General features: G+C 36.3%; 1 protein-coding gene across 4 annotated transcripts in view; it reads right to left on the bottom strand.

Moving 5' to 3' along the window:
* The window catches only part of RAP1GDS1 (Rap1 GTPase-GDP dissociation stimulator 1), a 170,579-nt gene that overhangs the window by 74,520 nt on the left and 74,006 nt on the right, over positions 1–22,053 (bottom strand). The gene's annotated exons all lie outside the window — the stretch shown is intronic.

Here is a 22,053-nt window from a genome sequence, read left to right as displayed (position 1 = left end):
CTGCGCGTCTGGAGCCTGTGCTCTGCAACAAGAGAGGCCACGATAGTGAGAGGCCCGCGTACTGCGATGAAGAGTGGCCCCCGCTTGCCGCAACTGGAGAAAGCCCTAGCACAGAAACGAAGACCCAACATAGCAATCAATCAATCAATAAATAAATATATCTTAAAAAAAAAAAAATAAGTTGACCATATGTGCATAGGTTTATCTCTGGGCTTTCTATCCTGTTCCATTGATCTACATTTCTGTTTTTGTGCCAGTACCATACTGTCTTGATTACTTCAGCTTTGTAGTATAGTCTGAAGTCTGGGAGCCTGATTCCTCCAGCTCTGTTTTTCTTTCTCAAGATTGCATTGGCTACTCGGGGTCTTTTGTATTTCCATACAAATTGTAAAATTTTTTGTTCTAGTTCTGTGAAAAATGCCAGTGGTAGTTTGACAGGGATTGCAATGAATCTGTAGATTGCTTTGGGTAGCAAAGCATCATTTTCACAATGTTGATTATTCCAATCCAAGAACATTGTATATCTCTCCATCTATTTGTATCATCTTTAATTTCTTTCATTAGTGTCTTATAGTTTTCTGCATATACGTCTTTTGTCTCCTTAGGTAGGTTTATTCCTAGGTATTTTATTCTTTTTGTGGCAATGGTAAATGGGAGTGTTTCCTTAATTTCACTTTCAGATTTTTATCACTAGTGTATAGGAATGCAAAAGAATTCTGTGCATTAATTTTGTATCCTGCTACTTTAACAAATTCATTGATTAGCTCTAGTAGTTTTCTGGTAGCATCTTTAGGATTCTCTACATATAGTTTCATGTCACCTGCAAACAGTGACAGCTTTACTACTTTTCCAATTTGGATTCCATTTATTTCTTTTTCTTCTCTGACTGCTGTGGCTAAAATTTCCAAAACTATGTTCAATAATAGTGGTGAGAGTGGGCAACCTTGTCTTGTTCCTGATCTTAGTGGAAATGGTTTCAGTTTTTCTGTATTGAGGATAACGTTGGCTGTGCATTTGTCATATATGGCCTTTATTATGTTGAGGTAAATTCCCACTATGCCCACTTTCTGGAGGATTTTTATCATAAATGGGTGTTGAATGTTGTAGAAAGCTTTTTCTGCATCTATTGAGATGATCATATGGTTTTTATTCTTCAGTTTGTTAATATGGTGTATCACATTGATTTGCGCAGATGGAAGAATCCTTGCATTCCTGGGATAAACCCCACTTGATCATGGTGTATGATCCTTTTAATGTGCTGTTGGATTCTGTTTGCTAGTATTTTGTGGAGGATTTCTGCATCTATATTCATCAGTGATATTGGCCTGTAGTTTTCTTTCTTTGTGACATCTTGTCTACCTTTGGTATCAGGGTGATGGTGCCCTCGTAGAATGAGTTGGGGAGTGTTCCTCCCTCTGATATATTTTGGAAGAGTTTGAGAAGGATAGGTGTTATCTCTTCTCTCAATGTTTGATAGAATTTGCCTGTAAAGCCATCTGGTCCTGGGCTTTTGTTTGTTGGAGGATTTTTAATCACAGTTTCAATTTCAGTGCGTGTGATTGGTCTGTTTATATTTTCTATTTCTTCCTTGTTCAGGCTCGGAAGGTTGTGCTTTTCTAAGAATTTGTCCATTTCTTCCAGGTTGTCCATTTTATTGGCATATAGTTGCTTGTGGTAATCTCTCATGATCTTTTGTATTTCTGCAGTGTCAGTTGTTACTTCTCCTTTTCTTTCCTAATTCTGTTGATTTGAGTCTTCTCCATTTTTTTCCTGAGAAGTCTGGCTAATGGTCTATCAATTTTGTTTATCTTCTCAAAGAAACAGCTTTTAGTTTTATTGATCTTTGCTAATGTCTCCTTCACTTTTTTTCATTTAGCTGTGATCTGATCTTTGTAATTTCTATCCTTCTGCTAACTTTGAGGTTTTTTTGTTCTTTCTCTAATTGCTTTAGGTGTAATATTACGTTGTTTATTTGAGATGTTTCTTCTTGAGATAGGATTGTATTGCTATAAACCTCCCTCTTAGAACTGCTTTTGCTGCATCCCATAGGTTTTGGGTCATCGTGTTTTCATCGTCATTTGTTTCTAGGTATTTTTTGGTTTCCTCTTTTATTTCTTCAGTGATCTCTTGGTTATTAAGTAGTGTATTGTTTAGCCTCCATGTGTTTGTATTTTTTACAGATTTTTTTCCTCTAATTGATATCTAGTCTCATAGCGTTGTGGTCGGAAAAGATTCTTGATACGATTTCAATTTTCTTAAATTTACCAAGGCTTGATTTGTGACCCAAGATATGATCTATCCTGGAGAATGTTCCATGAGCACTTGAGAAAAATGTGTATTCTGTTGTTTTTGGGTGGAATGTCCTATAAATATCAATTAAGTCCATCTTGTTTAATGTATCATTTAAAGCTTGTGTTTCCTTATTTATTTTCATTTTGGATGATCTGTCCGTTGGTGAAAGTGGGGTGTTAAAGTCCCCTACTATGACTGTGTTACTGTCGATTTCCCCTTTTATGGCTGTTAGTATTTGCCTTATGTATTGAGGTGCTCCTATGTTGGATGAATAGATACTTAGAACTTTTATATCTTCTTCTTGCATTGATTCCTTGATCATTATGTAGTGTCCTTCTTTGTCTCTTGTAATAGTCTTTATTTTAAAGTCTGTTTTGTCTGATATGTGAATGGCTATTCCACCTTTCTTCTGATTTTCATTTGCATGGAATATCTTTTTCCAACCCCTCACTTTCAGTCTGTATGTGTCCCTAGGTCTGAAGTGGGTCTCTTATACACAGCATATACACGGGTCTTGATTTTGTATCCATTCAGCCAGTCTATTTCTTTTGCTTCGAGCATGTAATCCATTTACATTTAAGGTAATTTTCGCTATGTATGTTCCTATTACCATTCTATTAATTGTTCTGGGTTTGTTATTGTAGGTCTTTTCCTTCTGTTTTGTTTCCTGCCTAAAGCAGTTCCTTTAGCATTTGTTGTAAAGCTGGTTTGGTGGTGCTGAATTCTCTTAGCTTTTGCTTGTCTGTAAAGATTTTAATTTGTCAGTCAGATCTGAATGAGATCCTTGCTGAGTACAGTAATCTTGGTTCTAGGTTTTCCCCTTTCATCACTTGCAGAGTTTCTGGCTTGCAGAAGTTTCTGCTGAAAGATCAGGTGTTAGCCTTATGGGGATTCCCTTGTATGTTATTTGTTCTTTTTCCCTTGCTGCTTTTAATATTTTTTCTTTGTATTTAATTTTTGATAGTTTGATTAATATGTGTCTTGGCGTGTTTCTCCTGTATGGGACTCTTTGCGCTTCCTGGACTTGTTGAACTATTTCCTTTCCCATATTAGGGAAGTTTTCAACTGCAATCTCTTCAAATATTTTCTCAATCCCTTTCTTTATCTCTTCTTCTTCTGGGACCCTTATAATTCGACTGTTGGTGTGTTTAATGTTATCCCACAAGTCTCTGAGACTGTCCTCAATTCTTTGCATTCTTTTTTCATTATTCTGCTCTGCAGTAGTTATTTCCACTATTTTATCTTCCTCAACACTTGTCTGTTCTTCTGCCATTGATTCCCTCTAGAGAATTTTTAATTTCATTTATTGTGTTATTCATCACTTTTTGCTCTTTAGTTCTTCTAGGTCCTTGTTAAACGTTTCTTGTATTTTCTCCATTCTATTTCCAAGATTTTGGATCATGTTTACTATCATTATTCTGAATTCTTTTTCAGGTAGACTACCTATTTCCTCTTCATTTGTTTGGTTGGGCAGGTTTTTACCTTGCTGCCTCATCTGCTGTGTGTTTCTTTGTCTTTTCATTTTGCTTAACTTACTGTGTTTGGGGTCTCCTTTTGGCAGGCTGCAGGTTTGTAGTTCCTGTTGTTTTTGCTATCTGCCCTCAGTGGCTAAGGTTGGTTCAGTGGGTTGTGTAGGCTTCCCGGTGGAGGGTACTAGTGCCTGTGTTCTGGTGGATGAGGCTGGATCTTGACTTTCTGGTGGGGAGGTCCACATCTGGTTGTGTGTTTTGGGGTGTCTGTGACCTTACCATGATTTTAGGCAGCCTCTCTTCTAATGGGTGGGGTTGCATTCCTGCCTTGCTAGTTGTTTGGCATAGGGCGTCCAGCACTGTAGCTTGCTGATTGTTGAGTGGAGCTGGGTCTTGGCGTTGAGATGGAGATCTCTGCGAGATTTTCACCGTTTGATATTACGTGGAGCTCGGAGGTCTCTGGTGGACCAATGTCGTGATGTGGACCAATGTCCTGTGGTGGAGCAGTGTCAGCTCTCCCACCTCAGAGGCACAGGCCTGATGCCCGGCCGGAGCACCAAGACCCTGTCATACACACGGCTCAGGATGAAAGGGAGAAAAAGAGAAAGAAAGAAAGAAAAAATAAAATAAAATAAAGTTATTAAAATAAAAAATAATTACTAAAAATTAAAAATAATTTTTAAAGTAATAAAAAAAAGAAAGAAAGAAGAAAGCAACTAAACCAAAAAACAATCCACCAATGATAACAAGTGCTGAAAACTATACTAAAAAAAAAAAGGACAGACAGAACCCTAGGCCAAATGGTAAAAGCAAAGCTATACAGACAAAATCACACACAGAATCATATACATACACACTCAGAAAAAGAGAAAAAGGAAAAAATATATATATTGTTGCTCCCAAAGTCCACTGCCTCAATTTGGAATGATTCATGGTCTATTCAGGTATTCCACAGATGTAGGGTACATTCAGTTGATTGTGGAGATTTAATCCACTGCTTCTGAGGCTGCTGGGAGAGATTTCCCTTTCTCTTCTTTGTTTGCACAGCTCCCGGGGTTCAGCTTTGGATTTGGCCCCGCCTCTGCATGTAGGTCACCTGAGGGCATCTGTTCTTCGCTCAGATAGGACGGGGTTAAAGTAGCAACTGATTAAGTGGCTCGGGCTCACTCAGGCTGGGGGCAGGGAGGGGTATGGAATGCGAGGCGAGCCTGTGGCTGCATAGGCCAGCGTGACGTTGCACCAACCTGAAGCGTGCCGTGTGTTCTCCCAGGGAAGTTGCCCCTGGATCACGGGACCCTGGCAGTGGCGGGCTGCACAGATTCCCGGGAGGGGAGGTGTGGAGAGTGACCTGTGCTTGCACACAGACTTCTTGGTGCCTGCAGCAGCAGCCTTAGCATTTCATGCCTGTCTTTCAGGTCTGCGCTGATAGCCGCGTCTCATGCCCATCTCTGGAGCTCGTTTAGGTGGCGCTCTTAATCCCCTCTCCTCGCACACCACGAAACAAAGAGGCAAGAAGTCGTCTCTTGCCTCCTAGGCAGGTCCAGACTCTTTCCCGGCCTCCCTACTGGCTAGCTGTGGAGCACTAGCCCCCTTCAGGCTGTGATCACGCAGCCAACCACAGTCCTTTCGCTGGGATCTGACCTCCGAAGCCCGAGCCTCAGCTCCTAGCCCCCACCTGCCCTGGCGGGTGAGCAGACAAGCCTCTCGGGCTGGTGAGTGCTGGCCGGCACTGATCCTCCATGTGGGAATCTCTCTGCTTTGCCCTCTGCACCCCTGTTGCTGTGCTCTCCTCTGTGGCTCTGAAACTTACCCCCTTCGCCACCCACAGTCTCCGCCCGCAAAGGGGCTTCCTAGTGTGTGGAAACCTTTCCTCCTTCAGAGCTCCCTCCCAGAGGTGCAGGTCCTGTCCCTATGCTTTTGTGTCTGTTTTTTCTTTTTTCTTTTGCTCTACCCAGGTATGTGGGCAGATTCTTGCGTTTTGGGAGGTCTGAGTTCTGCCAGCTTTCAGTAGGTGTTCTGTAGGGGTTGTTCTACGTGTAGATGTATTTCTGATGTATTTGTGGGGAGGAAGGTGATCTGCACATTTTACCCTTCTGGCACGATATATTTAAAGTGATGAAAGGGAAGAACCTGCAACTAAGGTTATGCTACCTGGCAAGGATCTCATTCACATTTGATTGAGAAATCAAAAGCTTTACAGACAAGCAAAAGCTAAGAGAATTCAGAACCACCTAACCAGCTCTACAACAAACACTAAAGGAACTTCTCTAAGCAGGAAACACAAGAGAAGAAATGGACCTACAAAAACAAACCCTAAACAATTAAGAAAATGGTAAGAGCAACATATATATCGATAATTACCTTAAATGTGAATAGATTAAATGTTCCAACCAAAAGACACAGGCTCGCTGAATGGATACAATAACAAGACCCACATATATCCTGCCTACAAGAGACCCACTTTGGACCTAGGGACACACAGAGACTGAAAGTAACAGGATGGAAAAAGATATTACATGCAAATGGAAATCAAAAGAAAGCTGGAGTAGCAATACTAATATCAGATAAAATAGACTTTAAAATACAGAATGTTACAAGAGACAAGTAAGGACACTACATGATGATCAAGGAATCAATCCAAGAAGAAGAGATAACAATTATAAATCTACATGCACCCAACACAGGAGCACCTCAATACATAATGCAAATGCTAACAGCTATAAAAGAGGAAATTGATTATAACACAGTAATAGTGGGGGACTTTAACACCTCATTTACACCAATGGACAAATCACCCAGTCAGATATTTATTAAGGAAACACAAGCTTTAAATGACACAATAGACCAGATAGATTTAATTGGTATTTATAGGACATTCCATCCGAAAACAGCAGATTACACATTCTTCTCAAGCGCGCATGGAACATTCCCCAGAATAGATCACATCTTGGTTCACAAATTAAGCCTTGGTAAATTTAAGAAAACTGAAATCATATCAAGCATCTTTTCTGACCACCACGCTATGAGAATAGAAATCAATAAGAGGGACAAAAAACAAACATATGGAGGCTAACCAATACGTTACTAAATAACCAAGAGATCACTGAAAAAATCAAAGAGGAAATCAAAAAATACCTAGAGACAAATGAGAACAGAAACACAATGATCCAAAACCTATGGGATGCAACAAAATCATTTCTACGAGGGAAGTTTATAGCAATACAATCCTACCTCAGGAAACAAGAACAATCTCAAATAAAAAATCTAACCTTACACCCAAAGGAACTCCAGAAAGAAGGACAAACAAAACCCAAAGTTAGTAGAAGGGAAGAAATCATAAAGATCAGAGCAGAAATAAATGAAATAGAAACAAAGAAAACAATAGCAAAGATCAATAAAACTAAAAGCTGGTTCTTTGAGAAGATAAACAAAATTGATAAACCTTTAGCCAGACTCATCAAGAAAAAGAGGGAGAGGACTCAAATCAATAAAATTAGAAATGAAAAATGAGAAGTTACAATGGACACCGCACCGCAGAAATATAAAGCATCATAAGAGACTACTACAAGCAACACTATGCCAATAAAAGGGACAACCTGGAAGAAAGGGACAAATTCTTAGAAAGGCATAACCTTCCAAGACTGAACCAGGAAGAGATAGAAAATATGAACAGACCAATCACAAGTAATGAAATTGAAACTGTGATTTAAAATCTTCCAACAAACAGAAGTCCAGGACCAGATGGCTTCACAGGTGAATTCTATCAAACATTTAGAGAAGAGCAAACACTCACTCTTCCAAAATATTGCAGAGGAAGGAACACTTCCAAACTCATTCTATGAGGCCACCATCACCCTGATACCAAAACCAGACAAAGATGTCACAAAGAAAGAAACTACAGGCCAATATCACTGATGAACATAGATGCAAAAATCCTCAACAAAACACTAGCAAACAGAATCCAACAACACATTAAACGGATCATACACCACGATCAAGTGGGATTTATCCCAGGGATGCAAGGATTCTTCAATATACGCAAATCAATCAATGTGATACACCATATTAACCAATTGAAGAATAGAAACCATATGATCATCTCAATAGATGCAGAAAAAGCTTTTGACAAGATTCATTACCCATTTATCATAAAAACTCTCCAGGAAGTGGGCATAGAGGGAGCCTACCTCAACATAATAAAGGCCAAAGGCCCACAGCAAACATCATTCTCAATGGTAAACACTGAAAGCATTTCCTTTAAGATCAGGAAGAAGACAAGGATGTCCACTCTTGCCACTATTATTCAACATAGTTTGGGAGTCCTAGCCATGCCAATCAGAGAAAAAAATATATAAAAAGAATACAAATTGGAAAAGAAGAAGTAAAACTGTCACTGTTTGCAGGTGACATAATACTATACATAGAGAATCCTAAAGATGACACCAGAAAACTACTACAGCTAATCAATGAATCTGGTAAAGTTGCAGGATACAAAATAAATGCACAGAGATCTCTTGCATTCCTATACACTAACAACAAAAGATCAGAAAGAGAAGTTAAGGAAACAATCCCATTCACCACTGCCACAAAAAGAATAAAGTACATAGAAATAAACCTACCTAAGGTGGTAAAAGACCTGTACTCAGAAAACTATAAGACACTGATGAAAGAAATCAAAGATGACACAAACAGATATACCATGCTCTTGGACTGGAAGAATTAATACTGTGCAAATGACTATACTACCCAAAGCAATCTACAGATTCAATGCAATCCCTATCAAATTACCAATGGCATTTTTCACAGAACTATAACAAAAAAATCCTTTGTATAGAGACACAAAAGACCCCGAATAGCCAAAGCAATCTTGAGGGAAAAAATGGATCTGGAGGAATCAGACTCTCTGACTTCAGACTATATTACAAAGCTACAGTAATCAAGACAATCTGGTACTGGCACAAAAACAGAAATATAGATTAGTGGAACAGGATAGAAAGCCCAGAGATAAATCCACACACCTATGGTCAACTAATCTACGACAAAGGAGGCAAGGATATACAATGGAGAAAAGACAGTCTCCTTAATAAGTGGTGTTGAGAGAACTGGACAGCTACATGTAAAACAATGAAATTAGAACACTGCCTAACAGCATAGACAAAAATAAACTCAAAATGGATTAAAGACCTAAATGTAAGCCTGGACAGTATAAAACTCTTAGAGGAAAACATAGAAAGAACACTCTTTGAGATAAATCACAGCAAGATCTTTTTGACCCACCTCTGAGAGTAATGGACATAAAACCAAAAATAAACAAATGGGACCTAATGAAACTTAAAAGCTTTTGCACAGCAAAGGAAACTATAAACAAGATGAAAAGACAACCTTCAGAATGAGAGAAGATATTTGCAAACGAATCAACAAAGGATTAATCTCCAAAATATACAAACAGCTCATGCAGCTCAATATTGAAATAAGAAATAACCCAATCAAAAAATGGGAAGAAGACCTAAATAGACATTTCTCCAAAGAAGACATAGAGATGGCCAAGAGGCACATGAAAAGCTGCTCAACATCACTAATTATTAGAGAAATGCAAATCAGAACTACAATGAGGTATCACCTCACACCAGTTAGAATGGGCATCATCAGAAAATGTACAAACAACAAATGATGGAGAGGGTGTGGAGAAAAGGGAACCCTCTTGCACTGTTGGTGGGAATGTAAATTGATACAGCCACTATGGAGAACAGTATGGAAGTTACTTAAAAAACTAAATATAATATTATCATATGTTCCAGTAATCCCACTACTGGGCATATATCCAGAGAAAACCGTAAGTCAAAAAGACACATGCAGGGCTTCCCTGGTGGCGCAGTGGTTGAGAATCTGCCTGCCAATGCAGGGGACACGGGTTCGAGCCCTGGTCTGGGAAGATCCCACATGCCATGGAGCAACCGGGCCCGTGAGCCACAACTGCTGAGCCTGCGCGTCTGGAGCCTGTGCTCTGCAGCAAGAGAGGCCGTGATAGTGAGAGACCCGCGCACCGCGATGAAGAGTGGCCCCTGCTTGCCACAACTAGAGAAAGCCCTCGCACAGAAACGAAGACCCAACACAGTCATAAATAAATAAATAAATAAAAAATAAAGTAAAAATTTAAAAAAAAAAAAAAAAAAAAAAAAAAAGACACATGCACCCCAATGTTCACTTCAGCACTATTTAGAATATCTAGGTCATGGAAGCAACCTAAATGCCCATCGACAGACGAATGAATAAAGAAGATGTGGTACATATATACAATGGAATATTACTCAGCCGTAAAAAGGAACGAAATTGGGTCACTTACAGAGACGTGGATGGATCTAGAGACTGTCATACAGAGTGAAGTAAGTCAGAAAGAGAAAAACAAATATTGTATATTAACCCATATATGTGGAATCTATAAAAATGATATAGATGAACCAGTCTGCAAGACAGAAATAGAGACACAGATGTAGAGAACAAACGTATGCACACCAAGGGGGGAAAGCTGGGGGGTGGGTTGTGATGAATTGGGAGATCGGGATTAACATATATACACTAATATGTATAAAGCAGATAACTAACAAGAACCTGCTGTATAAAAATATAAATAAATCTACAATGAACTGCTAAAAAAAAAAACACAAAAAGGATCCAGACTCAATATGTCATATGGTTCCTTCTGCTTTTAACATGATATTTTTGTTCAATGTAATAAATTCTTTCATAAAAGGAAAAAAAACACTGTCTAAAGTATCAATATAATTAACAGCAATATATTGTGGGATTTCTAACATATGTAAAAACAAAATATATGACAATAATAGCAGAAAGAATGGGAGGAAGGAATTGGAATTATATAGTTGAAAGGTTATTAAATGATATGTGACATAATATAGTATTTGATGGTAAATTGTGATAAGTTAGATATATGTACGGGCAACCACTAAATAATTTAAAAGAGGAATAAGAAGTCAATCATGAAGACAAATGACAGAAATTAAAATTGCCCAATTTATCCAAGGAAACTGACACATTCAGTTATAGAATAGGTACTTATTAATATTAACTTAGCCTTTATGTCAGACAGTGTAGATATAAACAGGAATATAAGAAGCCTCTTCTTTTATAGAGTTTCTATTTCAGTGAGAAAGACAGAATAGTAAACAATAAAAGTTTCAATACAGTTTTTTACAGCATGTTATGGAAGCACAGATAAGAGAATATATACATCTTCGGGAGGAACAGATGGAGGAGAAAGGAGGTTTATATAAAACTTAACAGAAATTAAATGTTCATGATAAACATAAGTGTAGTCACCTAAGACCTATAAATTATGAATCCATAATAATAGGTATATTTTTACAGTAAAATTAGTTTTCTCTAGCTCACCTGTAATCTAAGTTAATCAGTATTTAAAAGGAGTAATAGTTCCTTAAACTACTGATTAATGGCATAAATTACATACTCAGTTTAATCAAGGTATATTAAGACCTGGGCCAAATTAGCATTAATTCCCTGCGTTTATTTATCAAAATGTTTTGGGGGTACCTATGGTGTTTCACATACTGAGTTAGGTTTGGGGAATACAAAAATAACTAATTCATAGTTAAGGAGAGAAAAGTATGAAGGAAAATACTTATGCAGTAAACAGTTAAGTTTTCAGAGTACAGTGCAAGCACAAATAAAGAAGTTTTACCTAGAAGCGTTAGAAAAAGATTCATTGTCATGTTTCTCAGAATGTTTTTCAAGTCCTTACTGGCATTTATTAGGTGTATAAAAAGAAAATAAAAACCCAACCGCGTACTTTTTTGCTTAGATTCTGATTGGATTCCCTTCCTTATTAACTCTATCAAGGAAAAATTTATGTAAAATAAACTATTGAACACATAGATTTAAAACATATAATTGATGAGTTCTGACAGTTTTGCACATCCTAGAAACTACCAACACAATCAAAATACAAAACATTTTATCACAATCAAAAGATTCCTCACGTCCCCTTGCAGGCCATCTTTCCCTCCACTTCTGTCCCCAGACAACCACTGTTTTCTGTCATTCTACATTAGTTTGAATAAATACATTCATATAGTATGTATTCTTTTATGTCTAGCTTCTTTAACTCAGCCTAATGACTTTGAGATTTATACATAGTGTCAGGTATGTAAGTGGTTTATTCTTCTTCATTGCTGAGTAGTATTCCATTGTATGTCACAATTTTTTTTTTTAATCTGTTCACCTAAATGTATAAGACATTTAGGATGTTTCTAGTTTGGGGATATTGTGAATACAGCTACAGTGAATGCTGATGTACAAGTTTTTGCTTAAATATCTAGAAATGAAATAGCTGGATCTTATGGTAGGAGTACGTTTATGAGTATATGGTTATTGAGCACTATTACAGTTAAAAGAATGTGGTGTGCCACTGAAAAACTGTATTTAAAAAGTTCTCAAATACAGTAAAAATGGAAAATTCTTAAAATAAAGGACAATGCATGTATTCTTGAGCATAAGAGGTACTTAAATAAATGCATATCAAATTGAAGTGAAACCTTAGCTTCATATCTAGGCAAGCATAGGGCTTCTGCTCCAAAATTAATTTGGTCACTAGAGAAAAGCATCAGCCTCATTCTACGAAACTGATTTTAACTTTAATGTGTAACTTTTCTAATTAATTTTACAATAAGTGATCATCTAAGTTACAAAGTGAGAACAAAATTCAGGGCCAAAAGAAAGGTTGATTAAAAAATAAAATTCTAGAAATGAGTGCTAAGAAATTGTCATAATGATTCAGAATTGTGAAGAGGAAAAAGGCAACTAGACCTTCATGTAAGAATGATGCAATTGATTCCATGCTCAGAAATCATTAAATATTTCACCTGGTGGCTTTGTTGTTAGTCAATTTTAACATCAAATTATTTTTTTAAAATTCTGCCTGATTTTCATTCACTTACAGCATCATGAAATATATACCAATCTGAAAAATAATTTGGTATATCTTCTTTTCGTTCTTTTCTTTATCATGGAACGCTACATAATATTGATCTGGTCTAATAAAGATTAGCTGATACAAACAACATATATTAAATACTTAACTGACCCATACTACATTATGTGGAAGAGAGAGGAAAAAAACAAGCATCACCTGGTGTTCACTCAAATGACAAGCTGTCCAAAGGAAAGAACCTGTTTCTGTTCTTTTTTTCTTTTTAAAATAAATTTATTTATTTATTTATTTATTTATTTATTTATTTTTGGCTGTGTTAGGTCTTCGTTGCTGCGCGCAGGCTTTCTCTAGTTGCAGTGAGCGGGGACTACTCTTCGTTGCGGTGCGCGGGCTTCTCATTGTGGTGGCTTCTTGCGGGCTTCTCATTGTGGTGGCTTCTCTTGTTGTGAAGCACGGGCTCTAGGTGCGCGGGCTCAGTAGTTGTGGCTCACAGGCTCAGTAGTTGTGGTGCACGGGCTTAGCTGCTCTGTGGCATGTGGGAACTATCCGGACCAGGGCTCGAACCCGTGTCCCCTGCATAGGCAGGTGGATTCTTAACCACTGCACCACCAGGGAAGTCCCCTGTTTCTGTTCTTGTGTCTTATCACTGCTTATTTTAAGGTTTTTCAGGTCACTCAGGAAATTTTTTTGCTGCTTATTTGTTACATTATTGTGGTTTTGCTACTTTAAATCCCGATTTATTTCATTTAGAGCACAGTATGAGGAAAAATTTTAGGTTAGAGAACTACTAAATAGAAAAGCTCACTTTGCTAAGCCAATAAATTAAAGAAATTTAAAAGGGTGTATCAATCAGTAAAACAGAATAAAACTGAATTTAAAATATTTATTAAAAATACGTAAGATGTGTATAAATTCCTTTCTATTATTTTTCATCCCAGGAAAGGAAGAATTATTCAGGATATTTAGTAAGGACAGTATAATTTTAATTTTTATTATCTATACACCTTGTGTGCAGAGGAAATAGTACAAAGCATTATAATAGGTATTTGTCTGAAAACTTGAAGGGTTTACCAATGTTTGTCTAGCTGGTTTATTGAGAATAGTAAAACCCTCAGATTATTAACTGGATTTCCTTAGTTTTTACTAAGAATCCTGATCAAATCTAAATGTTCATCATTTCCCAATGAATAAAAAGGAAAGTCAATATTTCATACATTCTTCTACATTTAGAGAAAATGAGAAGAATAAAAGGATCAAACATGTGCATGCTTGTATACACATATACTTTTTTACATAAAGTTTTAAAATTTGGAAAAATGTGGAAAGCTTCTCCTTCATCACTTGGTTCTGCTCTATCTTCTTTCAAATTAGGTAAAGTTTACCTTTCTGACTTAAAACAGATTAAACAAAATATTGGTTTAAGATTAGCTTTCAGCAAAATTCTTACAACATATTCCTATATCTGCAATTCTAAGAGCTGAACTATTAATACTGGAACATAAAGGTATTTGATGACATATTTATGTATTTATGAAAGTGATAATTTCTTCAATTATAGTACTTTGAGAAAATGAACAAGAGACATGAATTTTAGTTCAACACTATGACCAGTTTAGCTGTTGATCCTGAAAAGTCATGTGAACTCTCAGGCCTCAGTTTCCTTATCTGTAAAATATGGCAGGGTTGGATTAGATGACTTCTGAAAGTCCCTTCTTTTAAAAAATTTCATGAATTCTATGTGGCTTTATTCCCTTAAGCTTGTTCCTTGAATCCACATATTCTATCCAAGTAACATCTGAATATTTTGTTAAACATGAGAGATTATTTAAACTTTTTGAATGTTTATCCCCAAAGTGTATACGAATATAAAGATATAGAAATTGCCCACTTGCCATTTCCTCTTGTATCTCTATTAAGAATCTCAGATTTATTACTGCCACCAACAAAATAAAACAAAACAAAAACAAGCAACAATAACAAAAGTCAGAAAAACATAACAAAATAACCTCTGTTCTTTCCTTTATCAGTAAACTACCCCATCCTCTGGTCAGTTGCTCGAGCCCCAAATCTAAGAATCACTCTTGACTTCTCCTTTACCCTTATTCCTGATTCATCCACCACTCTAAGTATTTCTCAAATTCTTCTGATGCCCCTCATCTTCACTACCACAAACCTAATCCAAGTAACCATTATCTCTTGCCTGGACTACTACAAGTCTTATAATTGGCCTCCACACTTCCATTCCATACTCTTCCATTCTTCTCAACCCACTTTTCATGCAGCTCCAAGAGTGATGTTTTAAAAATCTATGGCAGATCCCCTTTGACAGCTTCTCATTACTCTGGGATGGCCCACAAGGCTCTCTATGATCTAGGTCTTATTTATTTCTTCCACTTTATTATACAACACTCTCCCTGTTCACTGCATCTCACATACCTTGGTCTCTTTCCTGTGCTTTGACCAAACTAAGTGCTGTCCTCAACTGGCGCTTTGCAACTGCTATACTTCTCTAAGGAATATTCTTCCCCTTCTCTTTAAATAGCTACTTTATTCTCATTTTTTCAGACTTCAGCTCAGATAAAAACAGAACTTTCTTCACCTTCAGATACTCTCCATTATGTCATCTTGTTTATTTCCTTGATACCAATGATCACAATCTGTAAATATCTTCTTTTTCTAGTGTTTACTTGTTTGTTATCTATCTCCTCCTGTGCCATACCCGCAAAGACAGGGGCTTCTTGCTCGTATTTTCCATGATTCCCAACACCTGGCGGCGTGCCCTGAACACAGTGGGCTCAATCAGTATTTGTTGATTAAAGTATTTGGTGCGTATATATACATGAAATAATAAAAAGGCACAGAATGAGAATTTCCTGGGATTTACTCATCATCATTACTGGAAAAAAACACTCAAATCATATGACCCATGGTGTATGTACTGAGACTTTCTCTAAGGAGGAACATAAATACATACCTTCAATGACATAAAGTTATGTTTCTAGTTCTAATCTCACTTAGTAGAGATAGTTTTTTCCCCTATGTCATATAGAAGGCTGATTTAAAAAGAAGCGTTTACAGGTTAAATCTCTGTTAGCTATTTTACTATGATGGCATGTCTCTTTTGATTTGCAATCTTCAGCATCATACGACTAGATTCAAAATAAACATTTTGTAAATGACAGAAGAATTATCCCCCAATGTAAAACTTCTAGCCTTTGAATCTACATGGTATAAATGTACTTTCATAATAAATAAATTTTGTAAGTACAATCATTACTGTATGTGAGCAATATCCTCAAAGGTGGGGGGAGGACAATTATTTTTGGTGCTGAAAAGAAGGTCTTCATACGCAAAAAAGTTGGTAGCCTACAAAAACTATAATTTTATTTGTTATGGGTGCATGAAAAAGAAAAATAAGTTGGTAGTCATGATGTAAATCATTAGGAGTAGTATCATATTTTTGTAAGTCAGACATATTGTCTATTCTGATATACAAGATTATAAAGGATTTTTGTACTCTTCTTAAATATATTGTCTCTTAATTTTGCCTAGCGCTATTTTATTTTTTAGGAGCAGGGTACTGGTAAATAGACATACCTGCCTTGTTTTTCAAGATAAAGTCAAAACATACTTATGAAATCTACTAGGGAAGAAAATTAACTTCTGATGCTTACATTTTCCCCTATAATTTTGTCAAAATAGGTAATTTCTACTATGTACCTTAGACATATTCAAATATGTTTTAAGCATTCAAATGAAAAATTTAAACCCATCAACATCTTTTCTGAAATTCAGAAAAACAACTTATTCATGATCCAGGTGCAGGTAAAATGCATGAAAGACTAGATATAAAAGCAAAAGCTATAAATATTACACCAGTGAAATTACAAAAATGAGTCATGAAGAAGAAAAACATCATGACCATTAAATACCTGTATATCAAAAGGAAACATAAAGCTTGCAATTTGGTGGCACAGTATTATATTCAGGTTTAAAATCTGCCTTTATTTAATGGGGGATAATTTCAAATATACTTATATATTTACATTTATAATGCAGGATCAGGAGAGGAAAGCACTAGTTCCACAGATGCAGTTTAAAATTAGGTCACAGCACGGCATCTGATGGACAGCTTTGGCGTGCCTACTGATATCAGTATTAATTTATATAGACCAATAGATTTCTCACATCAGTCAAAATTGTTGACAACTCTAATTTTTTAAAAAAGCCTTTATATAATAATAGAGCATCCGTAAGTCACATTGCATTTGCTAAAGAAATCACTGAAGTTACTCTATTTACCAGGTTTTTATATTTCTACATTACAGTAAGTCCCCTATATATGAACAAGTTCTGTTCTGAGAGTGCGTTCATAGGTCCAATTTGTTCGTAAGTCCAAGAAAGTTAGTCTAGGTACCCAACTAACACAATCGAATATATAGTACTGTACTGTAATAGGTTTATAATACTTTTCACACAAATAATACATAGAAAACAAACACACACAAAAAATAAAGAAAACACTTTTAATCTTACAGTATAGTACCTTGAAAAGTACAGTAGTACAGTACAACAGCTGGCATACAGGGGTTGGCATCAAGTGAACAGGCAAGAAGAGTTACTGACTGGAGGAGGGAGGGAGGTGGGAGATGGTAGAGCTGAAGGATCGTCAGCAATAGGAGACAGAAAGCAAGCTGCAGTTTCACACCTGATGTTGATGAAATGCAAGTTCGCATCTTTGAAAGTTTGCAGCTTGAAGGTTCATATATGTAGGGGACTTACTGTATCAGCAAAAGACTGAATATCTGTATTTTATAAACAAATTATTAATTAAACTCAGTTATTTCATAAAATTACCTTAAATGACTTCTGAACAGCATTCAGGTAACAATGCAAATAATTTACTGCTCCAATTTATTAGTCTAATTGCTCAAGATCAAAATTAAATTTTATTCCAATTATTTTAAATGAGACGCTTTTGTATCAAACTATTTCATACTTTAAAAAAACTACCCTAGTCATGGACATATATATACACTACCAAATGTAAAATAGATAGCTAGTGGGAAGCAGCCACATAGCACAGGGAGATCAGCTCGGTGCTTTGTGACCACCTAGAGGGGTGGGATGGGGAGGGTGGGAGGGAGGGAGATGCAAGAGGGAAGAGAAATGGGAACATATTGTATATGTATAACAGATTCACTTTGTTATAAAGCAGATGCTAACACACTATTGTAAGGCAATTATACTTCAATAAAGATGTTTGAAAAAAAAAAAAAAAAAAAAAAAAAAACTACCCTAGACGATGTATACGTATTTGCATGTGTGCTCACATGTATATGTAGTAATGATTTAGAATTTAACTTAAACTGATAACAGCACTATTTCTCAAAAGGTACATTATTCCACTCAGCAAGAAGAATGTGAATTATTCACCTTTAAATAGTATTTATCTTTTATATTCCTTCCCAACCAAGGGAAAGACTCCCGACACGCAGTAGGGATAACTTTGATTAAAAATAGAGAAAGTTTTCAGTACTTTAGCTTGGTTACAAAGAAGAAAAATAGAAAAATTAAAACAGAACACAGTTAAGAGCAGAGGATACTATGTATTGACAGGGTTTCAATAAGCAGACTAGACATTTTATGTTTAATGTGTCTACACATAGACTTTATCTTTAACAGGTGAAATTAGGATAGTAAAGGTCTGGGGAAAAAAACAGATTTCAACAGCAAAAACAAACAAAAAATCTTACTTTTGCAGAGCTTCATAATTAGACTTTCCCTACCCCTTTTAAGACTTGTTAATCAGGAAAGGGAAATTCCAAACGCCATTTAGGCTTTGACTCAGAGAAGAGGAGAGAATCTGGTATCCAAGGGACACACAAAAAAAATTTAATTTGGCAACCATATATGACTTCTTATTGAGTTCAAAAAAAAAAAATCATCTAATACTTTTGCCATGTGCAATGCTCCCTCACATGTTGCCTCCACTTTCCTATCTATTAAAACTGATCACAACTACCTGTAAACTATTAGTCCATCTCTTTAACAAGGCATTAGCTTTTTTCTAACATGGTACGTGGGAACTAATCAAGCACTGGAAAAAAGCAGCTAAATATATAATGTGTTCTTTGCCGTACAAGTTTTATGAAGGGAAAAATTTATAGACTGTTAGATTTTTAAATACCATTTTAATGAACAAAAGGTATTTGAATGTAATAGGAAGCACAAAAATGGAAAAATCATAGTTCCTCAAAGTATAAACTATCTGAAGTGTTACTAAATATTTAACATTGCTTAAACCTGGTACAGTACTTTGCAAGAACCAACCAAATTAATGACAATCAATCCAATCTCACTTCAAAATTCAATTTCATTCTCTCCGCCCCAGTCAGTATTTACCGTATCATACCTGGGTCTACTATAATGGCTTTTTGATATCTCTGCCTCACTTCTCCTCCCTTTCCAATACAAATTGAATCCTTCTATGGAACTGAAAATACCAATTTCAAGTTTCCTTCCAGTGGCTCTTTCCTGTCCACACATTCCAGCACAAAAACAACTCCTTAGCCTACATACAGTGTAAGTGCACAACACAAATTGATAAATGAATGCAAAATCAAGAGCTCTACCTACAGTAAACCTTCACTACCATTTGGTTACCTAAAAATCATATCCTTATGACTGCTTATAATATGCCTCACAGCCCCAACTCTGATCCCTTCCCCACACCAAAGCTTCTTACTGTCACTTTGCAACTGACTTCTATTTTATAATGAGCTTGACTTCTACTTTACTGGGAAGATGGAGGCCACGCCAGAAGCACTCTTTTGACTGCTCTCTGTACTACTGTAAATTGTTTTTTTATAGTTTCACCTATCTTGTTATTTTTCTCTAAGGAAGAATGTCCCTTCCCATTCTAACACCAAAGATTTCATTTCTTCTTTTATCATCTATGATCTTTGTGCATCAATCATTTACTCCAGGAAATTTACTCAGTCCTTGTCCATAGGGTCCTAGCCCAACAAATAAGTTCCTGTTTCCACTACTCTAATTACTCTCACGATGCTGCCCTTCCCACAAACCGCTTCTGTCTCTTCTTTTCTCATTCAATATCTAGAAAGTTAATACCCTCTTTTCTTTTCCTCATTACTCACCATAGCCCTTGAAATTCTATTTCTTTCTCCACAAGACTCGACTTAGAGATTTTTTAAAAACATGAATGTCTGTTAATCAAATGATCAAAATTCAGTATTTTTCTTGGCAGTACTTGACAGTGTTTATCACCCAACTCTTTGGAATCCATGACAAGAAAATTGTTTTCCTCGAATCTTTCAGTGCTTCTTCATAAGCTCCTTCCTTTCTTCTACACTCAAAATGTGGCTGTTTTCCTCACGCTTTCCTTTAAACATTTCTTCTGTTCCCATGGGGTCAACCATCACTTTTAAGTGCATGAATCTCAAAGCTCTGTCACCTGAATGTGACAACAGCACCTCAAATTCAACATGCCTCCAAACATATCCACCTGGTTGAGATCTATTTCTGTTGTTGATATTATCCAGATCTGAATTTTGGACTCATGGACTCCTTTCTCTTACCTGATACTTTCTTGGATTCTTACACACACACACACACCCTCTCTTCCTTTCTATTCTCTCTTTTATTCTTCAAGCTTGAAAAGAAACAATAACCTTCTAACTGGTTATTTTTCATCTAGTCCACTGTCCAGTGGTTTTTAAGTAGGAATGTGCATTAGAATCATCTAGGGAGTGTTTGCAGAATATAGATGATACGTTAGATTCTAGTCTCAGAGATTCTGATTTACTGGTTCTAGGGTGTGGCCAAGAAAATGTATTTTGAAAAAGTCCGCTAAGTGTTTCAGATACATACTTCTTGTTAAGGGCAACTGCCTATCTTATAATGTACATCTCTTTCAAATTAACTTTTTCTATGGGATCGATTTGCACATTTAACTCTTGCTCAAATACCTCCAATGGCTCCCCACTGTACTAGCCCTTCTCCAATATGGGTTCCAGACATATCTCTCTACTATATTATCTACCTTTTAAAATGCTTTTCTGTGCTCCTGAACAATCTCCTAATCCTTTCTCCACATGTCCAGATACTATGCAGATTGACTGCTTCCTCCTCTATTAACACCACTGGAAGGGCTCAAACACAAATGAGCTCCCTCCTAGATCTCTATTGTGTATCCTCTTACAGCACCATCACTGTGTCCTATTTTACACATTGATATACATGCTTCATTACCTTGAATGCACTATAAACTCTTTAAACACAGGAGACACACTTGGACAATTAAACAGAAGTGATTACCAGCAAAACCATTTCCCCCCTCACATTATTTGCATTGGTTTTTCCAGAACAAAGGTAAATTATAAACTACTTACAGTCTGATCCTGACTCACCAGAAATCTCACCTGAAGTAGAGGCTTGTGGCCCAACACAAAAATCCTCCCGAGACTAGGAGTGCTAATGCCTAACCTATCCCTACAGGATGCATAGAAGGCAGAACCTACTGATTACCTGTTCTGATCAAGGTCCCAAAAGTATGAACTGTCTCTCCCTAAATTTTATTTTAGGGCTGTCAATTTTTTTGTTGATTTTTTTCCCTTAAAGTCAAATTTGGAGGGAGAAAAAATTAGAGGCAATTTTGTTCTCCACTTTAATTATACAAATCCAATAAAAAGAAAATTATTGTTGTAGGTCATACTTTAAATGTTTATATGTACGTGTATATGTATATAAGTTTGTAATTATGTTATATACATTTATTCTTCCCACTCCCTCAAATAGGGCTGATAGAAACAAGGTCATTTCCCAGAGATTATATGTATGCCTCTTAGAAATATGGAGTTTTTTAAAGTTTTAATTTTGAAATAATTAGAGACTCACAGAAAGTTGCAAAAAAAAAAAAAAAAATAGTACAGACAGGTCCTATGTACCCTCCAAACAGCTTGCGCCAAGGGTAACATTTACATAACTCTAATACAATATACCAACCAGGAAAGTGACAATCTACGGACCTCGTTTAGATTTCATCAGTTTTTATATGCATTTGTGTATGTGTGTGGGCATGTATAGTTCAAAGCAATTCTATCATGTGTATAGATTCATGTAATTGTGGTGGTTTTAAATATTCACTATCGTGTAAATCAAATTTTATCAAATTGATAACAGGCTTAAAAATCAAAGATAATTATATTTTTTGGTCTCAGAAAACAGAACTTGGATACATTACACAACACAGAAATTGAGCAGGTATAACGAATGCAAAGTAGAACTGTATTTTGGTTTAAAATA

The sequence above is a fragment of the Balaenoptera acutorostrata genome, chromosome 5 (assembly GCF_949987535.1).
Source record: "Balaenoptera acutorostrata chromosome 5, mBalAcu1.1, whole genome shotgun sequence".
Lineage (NCBI taxonomy): Eukaryota > Metazoa > Chordata > Mammalia > Artiodactyla > Balaenopteridae > Balaenoptera > Balaenoptera acutorostrata.
Note: the sequence above shows the minus strand (reverse complement) of the source record. Positions and strands in the feature narration are given on the sequence as shown.